Below are 18,128 nucleotides of genomic sequence, written 5' to 3'. Positions count from 1 at the left end.
CATGTGTCAAGGAGGGCCCACCACGTGCCTGTGTAAGCGCCAAGCCCGAGGCCCGCCACCTTGCCAGCCTCTCAGACCATTGCTGGCCCCCCGATGCTGGCCCACATTACTCCTTCCTCATTCACATAGAACACCAGCGTCCTCTGAGGTGTAGGTCCCATATGTGAAACTGTGTCTTGGGTCCTGAATGGCAGTGAACCCAAATCCGGGCCTTTGGGCACACCACCATACCCCCCCGATCAGTGAGGCATAGTTCCATATGGGCATCGTGCGACACGTGGTGCCACTAACCCTGTTCAACGCCAGCTGGTGACACGTGGTGCCACTAACCCTGTTCAACGCCAGCCGGCTACACGTGGTGCCACTAACCCTGTTCAACGCCAGCCAGCGACACGTGGTGCCACTAACCCTGTTTAATGCCAGCCAGCGACACGTGGTGCCACTAAGCCTGTTTAACGCCAGCCGGCGACACATGGATGAGGGACTGGGACTACCCTGCGGACCAGTAGGTCTCATATCCAGCACCTAGTCGGGAATCACAAATGGCAGAGACTACACCAGTGGTCGCACGAAGAGGAGTAAGAGGAAGATGTGGCTCAGTCCGTATGAAAGCCAGGTCACAGTCACGGAGGTGACCGAACACGTGGTGCCACTGAACCTGAACTATGCAGGCCGGTGGAGCCACCAACCTATGGCTCTGACACTTGGTGAATGGCCCTTGCTGACTGCTGATTTAGCGATGGAGGAGTTCATATCAGTGTACAGGCATCATCGCAGACTGCATCCCCTCTCAGCACTGGTGCCACTAAGTCTGTCTGTTCCCCGACATTCATGGACACTCACTTGTCGTACATTGGTGGCGCCTGAGTCCATGGACTAGGGGCTAGTTTTCATCCTCATGTAGCTGATGCCGAATTGGTGGTGAAAATGAGGCTTGCCCTTTCCACCCCACAATTTGCGACTTCTGGATAAAAACAAACCTTCCACATCATGCCCTGGAGGACACCTTCCACTGTCTCCCGCAACCCTCCACAACATACACCTCGGACATTGATGAGGACCCGCTCAGGTCGCATGGCCCATCTGACTGCACCGCAAGTCCCCGTCCCGTGGCTGGGTGCCTGTGCCGGCTGCAGTGCATCCGGGGCCACTAACTCTGTGCTGGTCCGATCCGGGAGCCCTTTTTATGTTGGTTGGCCCCTGAAGCGTTGGCCTCGAGGTCATCAACGCCATTTCTCTGTGGCCCTGCCCTGTACGCACCCTCCGGGCCCAACTGCATCCCACCAGGGCTCACACACTAAAGCAAGTCCTGACCGGCCTGGATATCGCATCACCACAGGAGGCCAACGCCGTCACTGCAAGGACCACCTCCAACTGCCACCTGCCAGAGTCAAAACGGTGGTCCTGACAGACTTACGGAGTTGCTCAGACCTGTCGTGGATACCATCATCAGCCTGATACCCTGCTCAGCACTCCAGGTCCCAGTGACTCAGTGCACCGCAGGCCTTTTTCTGTTGCTGATTGAGTTTTGTGCTGTGGAGCGGTTGCACAGCTATGTCACCTCAAACAGTGTGTGGGCCCTGAGACATTGATGGGGAAGATGATGCAGGTCTAACACACCCCACTGCATCTACATCAGAAAAATATCGAAGGGACACAATTCAAGACTTTTTCTTCACATGAGCGCTCTCATCTCTAGTGTCCCAACCCCAGTGCACTGCAACTCACTGACACTTCTGTTTGCATGTTGGCTGTCCTCTGGACTTTTTCTGGCTCACTCCATGTTGCTCAGCACTTTACTGTTATGCATGTGTTTTCTGTTCCCTTTGCCCTAGTGTCCAATGTTCAAGTGGTTGCCAGCACCAGACATTGCATGCGGAATGCCCTACACTCAACCCACACACATCCATCACAGGCGTCACTGTAAATGTGGCCCTGCCAATAAAGGGGCCGGGCACATGTGCCCGTAGCCAGTTCAACATGATATATGCGTGTGTCCCTGTGGTCTTGTTGCATGCATGAGGGCCCTGGGCCCTCCAACATTACATTGTGCTGTGTACATCGGATGCAGACATGTCACCACAGGCAGCAGGTTGGAGTTTGGACATGTAGCTTTGTCATCACCTACTCAATTCGTAAGGGGAGTGGCCAGGGCTGTTGTACGCAGAGCCAACATGGGTGAGTGACTGCAATTTTAGCACCCCTGGACGTGGTTCTGTACTGTGAATGTTCATATGTATGTGTCTCTAAGGCAGTGTGGGTCTCCTTAGTGGTGTGTGGGTGGTCCCTGAAGGGTGATAGATGCGTCCTAGTTTGCACTTCATGGGTTCAGCCCCCACCCACACCTGTTGGGCCACCTCCTTTTGGCGTGCTAACACATAGCATTGGGGTGCAATGTGTGGGTGGATGAAGTGTTGTGAGCCAGCTGTGCTTGCGGGTGCTTCCTGCTGTGTGGTCTGTTGCAGGCTCAGTGTTTTCCTCTGAATAGCTTGGCTGGCCGGGTCCTGGTGGGGGTTGCGTGGGATATCCATGGGCTGTTGTAGGGCTGTTAGATCTGGGGGTCTCTAATTGGCAGAGGTAAGTACCTTAGACCAAGTAGGGACCCTTGCTTCTAATCAGGGTGAAGGAATACACACAGTAGATAACCTCCGCTCTCCCTCTAGGTAGCTTGGCGCGATCAGGCAGGCTTATCCCCAAGGCAATGTGTTTAATAATTTCACTTAACACAACAATAATCCCCAATCCACCACAAACTGAGACCACACAGGTAAGTATTTTTTATAAAAAATATATATCTTTATCTAGTTTCAGCAAGGTATATAAGGCAGTTGCACGATAATAACTTTGTCAATATTATGTTGCACTTAATCTTAATGGTTGCAGTTACTTTCAGGAAGTCTCTTATTAAAAAGATAGTCTCAAGTCTCTTGGGAATCAGTATGCAAAACGAGTAATACTGACTTACTTTAAAATGTGCTCTCAAAAACGAGCAGTAAAAACAATGCCAGCGTGTATTTCACCAAATGCACTAGCCCGTTTATATTAGGGGCTTCAAGCGCTGCCTACGCGCCTCACCGCGGGGTCCAGGGACTCTTTTCTTTTCCCCGGCACAGCCTCACTCTTCAGATGGCCTTAGGCGCACCGCGCCAAGCAGAACACACTCATCCCCGCCCCGGCCGGTCCCCTTTCCTCTCCCGTCTGCTCTTGACAATCCAACGAGCAGCGGGGGAGTTGGTGCTGCTCATCTTGGGGGGACGACAGGCCAGGGGTGCGGGACGCACTCGGACTCCCTCGGCGAGGACAGCTCTCGATGACGGGTCGCCTTCTCTCCTCCTTCTCTCCTCGCCGGTCCAGCCAATCACGTCGCGGCTCCTGCGACGAGCCCCTGTGTTTACCCGGGAGTCAGCCAATGGCAGTGCGGCTCCCGGGACCAGCTCCTCCTAAGGCGAGGCCGCCAACCAACCGCAGCGCGCCCTCGTCGATGACGCTATGACCCACGGGCCAATCCCGTCGCAGCGCTGGTGAAGGGGCTCGGCTCTCTCACCCAATCAGAGCGCGGCGGGCTCGGTCTTCGTGGCGTCGGTACCGGCCAGGTACGGTTCACTTCCACGGGGGTTCACTGACCCTAGGCTGCGACGGTGAAGCGGCACACAGTTGTTTTCAGTGCGTCTTGCACTGGGGAGGCCCACAAGCCTCCGATCTGCACCCCACACGTGTTGATGAACACGTCGATCTCGGCCACACAGCAGGCTGGGTCAGCACGGCGCCCTCACTCAGATTAAAGAGCAGCCAGTGCTCTACGCAGTCAAACTACAGTGTTTCACGATCTCTTCACCACACAGCAGCTTCAGGGGGCACAGCAGAGTTTTGTAGTCCTTGGGCAACCTTTATGTCCCTGGGTTGCAGACAGGGGGCCAGCTCTTCTCAGGCCCTTGGAGATTCAAGTTGAAGACACAGCACACAGCAAAGTCTTGGCAGTTTCAAGCAGGCAGGGTCACAGCACACAGCAAAGTCCCTTTCTCCTCCTCAGCTTTCAGTTGAAACAGCAGAACAGGTCAGCCCTTAGAGCACACAGAAAGGCAATCTTCCTTAAGTTCTCCAGCAGTCCTTCTTCCAGCAGAGGTTCCTCTTGATTGTAGAATCTAAATTTTCTGTAGTCAGGGGTCCTTCTCTTATACCCCAAAAAGTCTTTGAAGTCCTTTGAAGTCTTTGTGCAAGTGGGCCCTGAGCCCGGTCTAAACCAGTTCTGGGTGTAGCTGAGGCACTGGGGGTTTCCTGGCTCCCTTCTTCCTCTCAGTATCAGGGACAGAGGTGACAGTCGCCCAGCAGGGGGGTGGAGCCAGCTTTGTGGTCAGGCAGGCACAGCCCTGTCACTATCAGGTGTGATCTCCTCCCACTTCCCTGGCAGCAGATGCTGCCTTTCATCCACGGGCTGACTCAGACAATCCCCTGTGGGCTCTGCAGCCCCTGTCACACTCAGGCCAGACAGTCAATCCACAAACAGGCCCAGGCACACAGAAAGGTTTAGACACGAGAACAGCCACTTTCTAAAAGTACTATTCTCAAACACAGAATTTAAAAACAACCTTCACTAAAATATGTGTTATTAAATTCTGAGTTCAGGGATATCATTCACTTATGTCCCATCTTGTTCCTATGGGAAGATAGGCTGGTATCCATTGGGACCAGCCTCCCCCATGTTACTCTATGGAGCAAGATAGCCTTAAAGCAGTGAGCACACAAAATGGCTGCCGCTCACTACCAGAGCATGTGACCTGCACTAGTACATGCTCTACCTTATCCATGCACTGCACCCTGCCCAGGGGGGTACCTTGAGCCTTCCATAGGGGTGACTGATGTGCACAGACAGGGAAGGGTTAGGCCCAGCCAGTGGGGACACTGGCCAGGCGGACATGGCAGTCACTGACTGCACACAGGCCCTGCGCTGGCAGGCCTGAGTCACCATTTTAGGGCTACTCATGTGGGTGGCGCAATCTGCGCTGCAGGCCCACTAGTAGCATCTGTCATCACCAGCCCTGGCACACACAGTGCACTTTACTAGGGACTTCATGGTGATACAAATATGCCAATCAGGTATATCCAATCGATATGACAATTTACAGAGGGAGCACTTACACTCTGGCACTGATCAGCAGTGGCAGAGTGTCCAAAGCATCTAAACCAGCAAAAACGAAATCCAGCACAGCATCAAAAATACACGAGTCAGAGGCAAAAAGATGGGGGGAAAACCACGCCAAGGGTGTCAGGTCTAACACGTGTCCCCTTCAGCGGAAAGTGGGGAGAACTACCCAACCTCTTGGGAGTCCTCATCACTCAGGCGGAAGAATCTGGACAGACCATCAGCATTGGCGAGTTCTGTACCAGGGCGGTGCTCCACCGTAAAGTCCATCCCCTGTAGGGAAATGGACCACTTCAACAGTTTTGGATTCTCACCCCTCATCTGCATTAACCATCTGAGGGGCCTGTGGTCGGTCTGAACACGGAAGTGAGTCCCAAACAGGTAGGGCCTCAGCTTCTTCAGAGCCCAGACCACAGCGAAAGCTTCTCTTTCTATGGCACTCCATTTCTGCTCCCTGGGGATTAGCCTCCTGCTAATGAAAGCCACTGGTTGGTCTCCGCCCTCATCATTGATCTGTGAGAGTACTGCTCCCACGCCTTGCTCTGAAGCGTCAGTTTGCACAATGAACTCACTGGAAAAGTCAGGTGCCTTAAGCACCGGTGCTGTGCACATGGCAGCTTTGAGGGTGTCAAAAGCAGTTTGACAGGCCTCAGTCCAATTCACCTTCCTGGGCTGATTTCTAGATGTCAGCTCTGTCAAAGGGGCCACAATAGTGCCATAACCTTTGACAAACCGTCTGTAATACCCAGTGAGGCCTAGAAAGGCTCTCACCTCAGTCTGAGTCTTGGGGGGCTCCCAAGCCAGAATGGTATCAATCTTTGCCTGTAGGGGCGCCACCTGGCCACTCCCCACCTGGTGTCCCAAGTACGCCACAGATCCCTGCCCTATCTGCCATTTACTGCCCTTGATAGTGAGGCCTGCCTTCTGCAGAGCCTTCAACACTTCAGTGAGGTGTTGCAGGTCTTCCTCCCAAGTGGAGCTGAACACAGCAATGTCATCCAGGTAGGCTGGCTGAATTGCTCCAGCCCTGCAAGTACCTGGTTGACCAATCTCTGAAATGTGGCAGGGGCATTTTTCAACCCAAAGGGCATGACGCGGAACTGGAAGTGCCCCTCTGGTGTTGAAAATGCTGACCTCTCCATGGCCCCCTCGGTTAAGGCAATCTGCCAGTACCCTAAAGTCAAATCAAAAGTGCTCAGGTACTGGGCAGCTCCCAACTGATCCACCAGCTCATCAGCTCTGGGGATGGGGTGCGCGTCAGTCTTGGTGACCGCATTGAGCCCACGGTAGTCCACGCAGAACCGGAGTTCTGGGGTGCCACTTGGGGTAGCAGCTTTCTTAGGCACTAAGACCACTGGGCTAGCCCAGGGGCTGCTGGAGGGCTCAATACCCCCTAGTGCCAACATCTTGGAAACTTCTTCCTTGATGCTAGCTCTGACCTTGTCAGCCACCCTGTAAAACTTCTGTTTCACAGGCAGACTATCTCCAGTGTCCACATCATGGACGCACCATTTGGTGACACCTGGGGTCAGGGAGAACAGGGGGGCAAACTGACCCAAGACTTGGCGACAGTCCTTTTGCTGCTCTGGGGTCAGGGTGGGGGAGAGGACCACACCATCCACTGACCCATCTTGCTCCTTGACTGCCAGGAGGTCAGGGAGAGGATCACTATCCTCCTCCCCTCCAGCATCTGTAGCCATGAGCATAGTCACTTCAGACCTCTCAAAGTGGGGCTTGGGGCGGTTCACATGTAGCACTCTCAGGGGCTGCCTGGGAGTCTTCAGGTTAACCAAGTAGGTAACCTCGCTCTTGCGCTCCACCACCTCATATGGCCCAGAACACTTGTCACGGAGCGCACAAGGCTCCACTGGTGCCATCACCCACACTTTCTGACCAGGGTGGAACTCAACCAGAGAAGTGTTCTGGTCATACCATCTCTTCATTTCCTCCTGGCTAGCCTCCAGGTTCTCTTGAGCGAGCTTCCTGAAGCGCTTGGTCTGGTTGTGAATGGCCAGCACATAGCTGAACACATCCTGAGGGGTTTTCCCATGGGATTTCTCCCACCCCTCATTCACCAGAGTGAGAGACCCTCTGACAGGGTGGCCATACAGCAACTCAAAGGGGCTGAACCCTAAGGATTTCTGAGGCACCTCCCTGTAGGCAAACAACAGGCATGGTAACAAGACGTCCCATTTCCGCCTCATGGGCTCTTCCAGGCCCATAATCATGCCCTTCAATGTGCGGTTGAATCTTTCAACCAACCCATTTCCTTGAGGGTGGTAAGGAGTGGTGAATTTGTATGTCACCCCACACTCATCCCACAGGGACTTCATATACCTAGAAATGAAGTTTTTCCCCCTGTCAGAGACCACCACTCTGGGGAACCCCACACGGGAAAAGATTCCCATCAAGGCACGGCCCACCACTGGGGCTGTGACTGTCCTGAGCGGGATGGCTTCCGGGTACCGAGTGGCATTGTCCACCAAGACCAGGATAAACCTGTTGCCTAGGGCTGTCTTGGGGTCCAGGGGCCCCACGATGTCAATGCCCACCCGCTCAAAAGGGGTGCTCACCACAGGAAAGGGTTGGAGGGGTGCCACGCACTTCCCTCCGCTCTTGCCACTGGCCTGACAAGTTTGGCAAGATTTACAAAAGGCAGAGACGTGCTTCTTCATCTGGGGCCAGTAGAAATGGGTGACAAGCCTGTGATAGGTCTTGTCTTGCCCCAGATGTCCTGCGAGAGGCACGTCATGAGCCAGACCCAGTAGGAAGTTCCTGAAGCGCTCGGGTACTACCAGCACACGGGCTGCACCGGGCTCAGCGAACTTAGGCTCACTATAAAGTAAGTCATCCTCCCAGTAAATCAAATGCTCCTTGGACCCCAGGCCTGCTGCCTGGTCTGCAGCCTGCTGCCGCACACCAATGAGAGAAGGGCACTCCTTCTGAGCCTGGCAGAATTCCTCCCTGGAGGGACCACCCTCTTGCTGCCACTGGGACAGCTCAGGCAATTCTCCCAGTTCGGCCACCTGCTCCCCTGTAGGTTCCAGGGCATCCCCCTCAGGGTCTGCTTCCTCCTGGACCGTGGGAACGGTGGGGGCTGGTTTCCTGCACCCTCTCCCCCTTCCTCTCTTGGCAGGTCCCTGGGCCATTGTTCCAGGCTCCAGTTCTGCCAATCCGCCCTCTCTGGCTGTCATTGCACGGGTGGACACACAGATCCACGCAGGCAAACCCAACATTTCCAAGTGAGTCCTGTGCTCCACCTCTTTCCATGGAGAGCTCTCCAGGTCATTACCTAATAGACAATCTACAGGCAAGGCATCACTTACAACAACCTCCAAAATACCGGAGACTCCTCCCCATTCAAATGGAACATTTGCCAACTTGCAGTAGCGCACTGAACTGTCAGATGCCACCACAGGCCGGAGTACCTTGGGAACAATTTGCTCTTCAGACACCCACTGACACCTGACAGATGTCACGCTGGCCCCTGTGTCTCTCAGAGCCTCTATCTCTTTTCCATTGATGGTCACCTTCTGCCCATATTTCTTAGTGTTTTGGGGCAGCAAGGTTTCCTGGGCCATCTCTTGGTCTCCTAAAGAGACAAGGGTCATCACTGCTAACCCCTCCCCCTCACTGGAAATCAAATCCCCTCCCAAAGCTACACTGGCTAATCCCGGTGTTGGAGCACCAGTGGGTGCTGGAGGTTTCTTTGGACATTTGGGGGCAATGTGCCCCACCGCTCTACAGGCATAGCAAGTAGGTGGGGGCCTGTTGTCCTGCTTGCCCTTATGGGGCCAGGACTTCTTAGACTTGGGGGGTTGAGACTCCTTCTCCTGGGAACTATTTTGGGGCCCTTTAGAAGACTCCTTTTGATTACCCGTGTCCCCCCCACTCTTCTGCTGGGGACCCTGTCCACCTTTGGCTGGGGTACTTACCACCCCCTTGTGGACCCTGGTGCTAGTCCAGCGGTCCGCCTCTTTAGCAAGCTCACTGGGATCAGTTAACTTGCTATCTAAAAGATGCTGGCGCAGCTCTGGAACACATAAACTACTTAAGTGCTCCCAACTAATCAAGTGACACAACCCCACATAATCAGTAACTTTGCTGCCCTTTATCCAACCTTCCAGTGCACAGCGTGTACATACTCACACACTCCACCCAAGTACTTGAATCAAGCTTCTTGAAGTTCCTAAACTTCTGGCGGTACTGTTCTGAAGTGAGCCCATACCTGAGGCACAAAGCCTCCTTCATAGCGGGGTAGGATAAAGTACCTGCTGCTTCTAAGGGTGCCAAAACATCCCTCCCAGAGGCCTCAAAATGCTTCCACAATCCTGCCCCCCAATTCTTCTCAGGCACTTCATTCATCTTTAAGGCAAGTTCATACGCTCTGAACCACGCATAAATATCCTCACCCCTCTGATAATTCTGTACCAGATCCTTTGGTATGTATACTTTACCCGCCTGTACTGGTTGTGCGCTGCCACCATTAGAACTGGACTCCACCTGTTTGGATTTAATGTCCAGCTCCCTCATGCTCACCTCATGAGCCAATTGAAGTTTCTTCTCCTCCAAAGCGAGAGCATTTCTTCTCTCCTCCGCCTCTTTCTCAGTTTCAAGGCGCAGTCTCCTCTCATCTGCTTGGGCTTTGAGTTTAAAAAGCTCAATCTCATGGGCCCTAGCTCTCTGATTATCCTCCAGCTCCTCTGGAGAAATAATCCTACTGGAGTGGTTGCTGCCAGCCCTAGACGCTGGCCTCCTCACTGGCAAATCACTGGATACAAAAGCATTCTCCTGTGTGCCTCCCTCTCCAATAACAGCTTCTGGATCACCATGTTTGGCCTCCCACCAGGCCCTCAGAGCTTTCCGTAGCTCTTCCTTGTTTGCGCTGCCCTTCGCTGGGCATCCAAGCTGTTTGCAGAATTGCTTCAGGTGTTCCTTTTTGTAGTTGAACAACTCCTGAATTTCAAATTCCAATTCCACTTCTACTCTCACGCTTGGCGCTTTCTGAGACATGATGCTTCCTGACCTTTTCAACAAAAAGGTTTCACCAAAAAGAAAAAAATCTTGCGCAACCTGTGCTGCTAAACTAGACTAGTGATGTACAAGAAATCACTGTAGGTCAAGTGCAATTATTAGTTCAAAATCCGCACCGCTGTCCAACAATGTTAGATCTGGGGGTCTCTAATTGGCAGAGGTAAGTACCTTAGACCAAGTAGGGACCCTTGCTTCTAGTCAGGGTGAAGGAATACACACAGTAGATGACCTCCGCTCTCCCTCTAGGTAGCTTGGCGCAAACAGGCAGGCTTATCCCCAAGGCAATGTGTTTAATAATTGCACTTAACACAACAATAATCCCCAATCCACCACAAACTGAGACCACACAGGTAAGTATTTTTATAAAAAATATATATCTTTATCTAGTTTCAGCAAGGTATATAAGGCAGTTGCACGATAATCACTTTGTCAATATTATGTTGAACTTAATCTTAATGGTTGCAGTTACTTTCAGGAAGTATCTTATTAAAAAGATAATCTCAAGTCTCTTGGGAATCAGTATGCAAAATGAGTAATACTGACTTACTTTAAAATGTGCTCTCAAAAACGAGCAGTAAAAACAATGCCAGCGTGTATTTCACTAAATGCACTAGCCCGTTTATATTAGGGGCTTCAAGCGCTGCCAACGCGCCTCACCGCGGGGTCCAGGGACTCTTTTCTTTTCCCCGGCACAGCCTCGCTCTTCAGATGGCCTTAGGCGAACCGCGCCAAGCAGAACACACTCGTCCCTGCCCCGGCCGGTCCCCTTTCCTCTCCCGCCCGCTCTCGACAATCCAACGAGCGGCGGGGGAGTTGGTGCTGCTCACCTTGGGGGGACGACAGGCCGGGGTGCGGGACGCACTCGGACTCCCTCGGTGAGGACAGCTCTCGAGGACGGGTCGCCTTCTCTCCTCCTTCTCTCCTCGCCGGTCCAGCCAATCACGTCGCGGCTCCTGCGACGAGCCCCTGTGTTTACCCGGGAGTCAGCCAATGGCAGTGCGGCTCCCGGGACCAGCTCCTCCTAAGGCGAGGCCGCCAACCAACCGCAGCGCGGCCTCGTCGATGACGCTGCGACCCACGGGCCAATCCCGTCGCGGCGCTGGTGAGGGGGCTCGGCTCTCTCACCCAATCAGAGCGCGGTGGGCTCGGTCTTCGTGGCGTCGGTACCGTCCAGGTACGGGGCACTTCCACGGGGGTTCACTGACCCCGGGCTGCGACAGTGAAGCGGCACACAGTTGTTTTCAGTGCGTCTTGCACTGGGGAGGCCCACAAGCCTCCGATCTGCACCCCACACGTGTCAATGAACACGTCGATCTCGGCCACACAGCAGGCTGGGTCAGCGCGGCGCCCTCACTCAGATTAAAGAGCAGCCAGTGCGCTACGCAGTCAAACTACAGTGTTTCACGAACTCTTCACCACACAGCACCTTCAGGGGGCACAGCAGAGTTTTGTAGTCCTTGGGCAACCTTTATGTTCCTGGGTTGCAGACAGGGGGGCAGCTCTTCTCAGGCCCTTGGAGATTCAAGTTGAAGACACAGCACACAGCAAAGTCTTGGCAGTTTCAAGCAGGCAGGGTCACAGCACACAGCAAAGTCCCTTTCTCCTCCTCAGCTTTCAGTTGAAACAGCAGTACAGGTCAGCCCTTAGAGCACACAGCAAGGCAATCTTCCTTCAGTTTTCCAGCAGTCCTTCTTCCAGCAGAGGTTCCTCTTGATTGTAGAATCTAAATTTTCTGCAGTCAGGGGTCCTTCTTTTATACCCCAAAAAGTCTTTGAAGTCCTTTGAAGTCTTTGTGCAAGTGGGCCCTGAGCCCGGTCTAAACCAGTTTTGGGTGTAGCTGAGGCACTTGGGGTTTCCTGGCTCCCTTCTTCCTCTCAGTATCAGGGACAGAGGTGACAGTCGCCCAGCAGGGGGGTGGAGCCAGCTTTGTGGTCAGGCAGGCACAGCCCTGTCACTATCAGGTGTGATCTCCTCCCACTTCCCTGGCAGCAGATGCTGCCTTTCATCCACGGGCTGACTCAGACAATCCCCTGGGGGGTCTGCAGCCCCTGTCACACTCAGGCCAGACAGTCAATCCACAAACAGGCCCAGGCACACAGAAAGGTTTAGACAAGAGAACAGCCACTTTCTAAAAGTACTATTCTCAAACACAGAATTTAAAAACAACCTTCACTAAAAGATGTGTTATTAAATTCTGAGTTCAGGGATATCATTCACTTATGTCCCATCTTGTTCCTATGGGAAGATAGGCTGGTATCCATTGGGACCAGCCTCCCCCATGTTACTCTATGGAGCAAGATAGCCTTACAGCAGTGAGCACACAAAATGGCTGCCGCTCACTACCAGAGCATGTGACCTGCACTAGTACATGCTCTACCTTATCCATGCACTGCACCCTGCCCAGGGGGGTACCTTGAGCCTTCCATAGGGGTGACTGATGTGCACAGACAGGGAAGGGTTAGGCCCAGCCAGTGGGGACACTGGCCAGGCGGACATGGCAGTCACTGACTGCACACAGGCCCTGCGCTGGCAGGCCTGAGTCACCATTTTAGGGCTACTCATGTGGGTGGCGCAATCTGTGCTGCAGGCCCACTAGTAGCATCTGTCATCACCAGCCCTGGCACACACAGTGCACTTTACTAGGGACTTCATGGTGATACAAATATGCCAATCAGGTATATCCAATCAATATGACAATTTACAGAGGGAGCACTTACACTCTGGCACTGATCAGCAGTGGCAGAGTGTCCAAAGCATCTAAACCAGCAAAAACGAAATCCAGCACAGCATCAAAAATACATGAGTCAGAGGCAAACAGATGGGGGGAAAACCACGCCAAGGGTGTCAGGTCTAACAAGGGCGTTGGTGTCAACGGTGTGGTGGTCCTCATCGGCTTCACAGATGTGTTGCATTCTGTGATCTGCTGAAGGTGTTGTGTTGACATTGTGTTGACATGTATGTTGGCGCATTGTGCTGGTTTGCTTGCAGACTGTATGGCAATGTACATTGAGACTGTTTGAAAGGAGCTGGATTCTTCTGTGGGACAGTATACATTTGGACTACATGACGAATGTGAGGTTGTACGGGTACATTTCCATTTCACAGTTACCGGAATCTGTCAGATGTAGTAGGCATGGTTCTGTGCATGTGCGGAGCAAGTTGTGTCCTTTGTTCTGCAGTGGCCACTATGCGCGTTGTACCATGTTGTCGTCAATGTGGGTGTGCTGATCTTGCTATGTGTGTGTGCTACAGTGTGCCAAGGGGATCTGGGACATGATCCTAGGTAATTGTAGGTGTGTAGTGTGCTACACCTCGTTGTGCATGTGTGCCATTGTGCCCATCTCCCCCAGTCCCTGTTCGTTGCACTCCCTGTTGATGTTGTGTCAGGGCCTCTCGAGCTGTGTCCGTACTCCCTACTCCTTGCACCGACTCTACACTGATGACTGTGGCCTGGGTTTCCTCCAGCTCCTCCTGTGGTACTGCCACCTCCTGTTGCCGTTGCTGCCTTCCTGTTGGCAGCGGGTTTGTGCTTGGTTTAGGTTGTCACTTCATGCCGGCACCTATTGGCCTCCTCGTTTGGCCTCCTCGCCACTCCGACTGCATTCCAGGTGGTCTGTTTGTGGGTCAGTTGCTGGTAGTGTTCTGTCACCTCCGTGATGCTGGTCCTGTTTTCCTGCGGTCTGCACCCTGTCCTACTCTCCTTCTTCTCCTTGGCCTTCCCGGACCCCGTTGTTCCTTGCTGGTGGTTTGTGGGGGTTGGGGGTTCGAGTTGGCCTCTGCACTGGGTCAGGGTGCATCCATGTTGCTACGTGCTTTGGCTTGTTTCTGGCGCGTTGTTTCTGTGGTTTTTATGGTGCATTGTCCCGTCAGATGCGTGGGATTTGTAGGGCTGTGGCTGGTTTTCGCTATTTTTTGTACCGCAGTTGGCCTCATTGAATGTCTTTTAGCATACACGTATCGCATTTTTGCAGCGTGGCATTCATTTCCACGCTGACATTTGAAACGTTATCTGGTGTCTATCGCATGCTACTGCCCCGTTGTGGATTCCATGTTGACACTGGGTTATTTTTCCATGATAGGCTGCAATGTTGGAAGTTGCGTTACGCTACTCTTGCGGTAGTTATCACACGTTCTTGTGAATATACCCCTCTATGTATTATTAGTCTCTGTATTGGACTGAAACTCAATACTGCTTTTGAGCTTAAATGCAATTAAAGTTGATACAATAACTCTGAACAACACTTTGAGTTATAATATGTTGTTGGCTTATAGAGGCCTACCTTCACAGTTATGAAATGACTTTCTATGGTGCTGCTAAAATCCGAAGTAACTAGTTAACAACTGAAATCTGAACAGCATTCCTTAATACTATATGCATTGTCAAACCATTTGATAATTATATCAAGGTATTTATTGATATTTGTTTACTAGTCTAATCATAATACTTCCATGCAAACATGATTCAACTGAATTCTCATTGATGCTTCAAATATATGATTTACTCTTAATCCAAGTGGGAATTTCTTTGTGGAAAAAATATAGTACAAATAGAATCTGTAATCCTATTGGAAGTCATCTTGTGAAAATGAACAAGTGCAAACTGTATTTGAAATCTTAATATATGTCTCCTTGGGAAAATACACAAATGCAACAGAGTTAGTTAAAAAGGAATGATTTGTTATGAAAACTAATAAGTGCAAGCCAATATACTTTTCAAGTGTGATGCAAGACGCTTCTTTTATCTCAAAGACATCCCTTATCATTTTCACAGGAAATGAGTATTTGAGAACTCCTGCAGCAGATCCTGGCTAAAGCAACACTGTTTCACGATTGTGTTTAAAAGACGTTATGGATCAAGAAGAACTAATTCTCTCAACATTGAAGGTGGCCACCACCATTGGGAAGTCTCATGACAGTCTTGTTGATCCATGAAAAATATAGTTATTATTTTCATTCAGGTGTTTAAGGTAGAGCATTCCTCTGAAATGTGAGGCTTCTGTCAGTCTGTTGTATAGCGTTTTAGGACCCTAGTGTAATTTTCCCGATTAATGCCCTTATATAGGTATAAAATACTGTATCCTTATATAGGCATAGAAATCATAACCATATTAACACATAGCTCAAGTAGTCCTAATACGGCTCGGCTACTTCCACTAGTTCCGAAAATCTGCAACGATTTTTTGGAAAAACCCACCTTCAGCAGTCAGGGACTTCCCCCTGCATGAATATTAAGTTATCCAAGAAATCATGGAGTTTTCAGAGAATTAAGTCTCTGATGACGTTATTATGTCCAGTCTTACGTCAAACTCGGCACCTTCAAGGTATAAATATGCCCACACTTGTCCAAACAAACACACGGTGGTTCGGAGCAGTACGACTATCTACTTGCCCGACGTGCCCTGCTGCAGCAAGTGCCGAAGGAAGCCGACCCTCCAGCTGACGCACTGAGAGACGCTGTACTTCCTCCTGCCGAGAAATCCAGCTCCAGTGTTTCCAGGCTACCCTTGCGGGTTGCTGGGAAATCGAGTCCTGAGAGAGAGATACAAGACCTCCTACATTCTAAAACCAAGGTACGGAGCTGATTAGACCCTAAGCGAATTCTTGGATTAGATTCTTGGCAAAAAATACTGAAACTAAGCTAAACTTCACTTACTTCTTCCCTTGTACTAGACCTAGGTTAGGTACACTGGGGTAGGCGTATTTTAAAAGCACCAGTTGAGTACTTTTAGTCATTATTTATCACTGTATGTATTGTATGCATTTTAGGTATCTTATGGCTTAGAAAAAATATCATGCTTTTACAGTATTATTTTATAATACTCTTCATATTATACGCTCTGTACTTTACAGCAAGTATTACGATTGCAGCAGTTCATTTCTAATGCTTGAGAAAGAAGACTGTTCAATAAATACCCTTTTATTGAAAACGCCCGTCTCTCTATTTCTCTGCATCTCTGGTGAAACGAAACATGCACGATTGACTGAGTGAAATAACTATCTATTGTTTCCACGACTCTAGAGATATATTTCTTATTCTTGGGGAACAAAGTTGTCATGTTTTAAGCGGTTGTCAGAAACTAATCCCTTTTTGTTTATTCGAGAAAGTTTCTAGTGACCTCTGAGCTAGCTGGCACACACACAATTAAGTGTAGTATATTCGGTAGAGACCTAGTTGACTTCAGTCCTACGTCTAAACTACAGGATACACTATTCCAATGTGCAGAGCCTATTGGGAATATAGGAACTACACTACAAGTCAACACCCCTCCATTCTCTATACAGCAAAGAAATATGACAGCAAGCCATAGGTACCACATCTTCTTCTTGTCCACAATATATTTATTATATTTGTATTAATAAAAAATGTGTGCATTCATTAAATATATCTGCTGCCCGAGGATGTGGCCATATGGTCAGATATACTCAAAACATAACTAATGATGCAAATTTCCCAAAATACTATCTCAATTCTTTTTTATTGTTTCTACTTGTAAAAATATCCAACGGTTATAGCACAAAACACCTAACGTATTCTGTCCATAGATTAGACTTCCGCAGGGAAAATTAATATAAATACAATATATGTTAAGAGCCCATGACCATTTAAAATCCATCCCTTGTTAGGAAGAATTATCTCCAAGTCCAAAGATTGTAGAGAACCAGAATAAGACTTATATTAATCAAAAAGTCTGTGCCAATCTGTCCCCACAATCAGTGCCGTATTCAGGACCAAGTGGCCTTACAGGTCCACCTCTCTCATCTCAATTAATATCAATAAATATTGGCTTTCTTTGGCCAGCAGCTGATTACAGTCACTCTGCTGTTCTGCGGTCAGAGTAGGGAGAGGTTGCCACCCTCTACTGACCCATCATGCTCTTTGGCAGGCAAGAGGTCAGAGAAAAGCTCGCTCTCCTCTTCTGACTATGGGCCCCTCAAAGTGTGATTGGAGGTGGTCCACATGGAGTACCTTTAAGGGGTGTCTATGGGTCTTGATATCCACCAGGTAGGTAGACTCCCCCTTATGCTCCTTCACCTTACATGGGCCTATCCAGTGATCTTGGAGAGCTCTGGGCTCCACTGACTCCATAACCCACCCTTTCTGGCCAGGTTGAAACACTTCCAGAACGGCCTTCTGGTCATACCATAGGGTCATAACTTCTTGACTGGCCTCAAGATTGCTTTTCAACGTCTTCCAGAAGCAATGCATCTGGTTGTGGAGGGCCAGCTTCTAGCTGACCACATCCTTAGTGGGCTACCTGGGAGCTTCCTCCTACCCCTCTCTGACAAGGCTAAGTGGTCCTGTAACAGGGTGGACATAGAGGAGTTCCAAGAGGCTAACCCCAATGACCTTCTGTGACAACTCCCTATAGGCAAAGAGAAGGCACGGCAGGATGATTTTCCACTGACATCTAACGGGCTCAGGTAGGCATATTATCATGTCCATTACGGTGTTGTTAATTCTCTCCACAAGACCATTTGTTTGGGGTGACAGGGTGGGGAGAACTTATAAGTTACTCCAGAATTATCTCACATGGATGTCATGTATGCTGACAAGCAGTTAGTGCTTCTGTAAGACCCTACCTCTTTGGGGAACCTCACAAGGATGAAAATCCCCATCAGGACCCTTGCGACCGCATGTCAGTCACCAACCTCAGAGGGATAACCGCCTGGTAGCAAGTTGCATGGTCCAACAAGACTAGGATGAACCTGTTGCTTAAAGTTGTCTTGGGGTCCAAAGGTTTAACAATGTTGGTGCCAACCCTCTTAACGGGTGTGCCAATAACAGGTAATGGGGTGTCAGGGGAGCCTTGAACTTTATCCCTGACTTCTCACTGGCCTGGCAGGTGGGACAGGACCTACAGAATGTATATGAGGCTGATTTCATCCGTGGCCAATAAAAGTGGACAACAAGCCTAGTAAAGGTCTTGCCTTGGCCCAGATGTCCTGCCATGGG

This window comes from Lissotriton helveticus, chromosome 3_1 (assembly GCF_964261635.1).
Source record: "Lissotriton helveticus chromosome 3_1, aLisHel1.1, whole genome shotgun sequence".
In the NCBI taxonomy this organism is placed as follows: Eukaryota; Metazoa; Chordata; class Amphibia; order Caudata; family Salamandridae; genus Lissotriton; species Lissotriton helveticus.
This window is presented reverse-complemented; position numbering follows the sequence as displayed.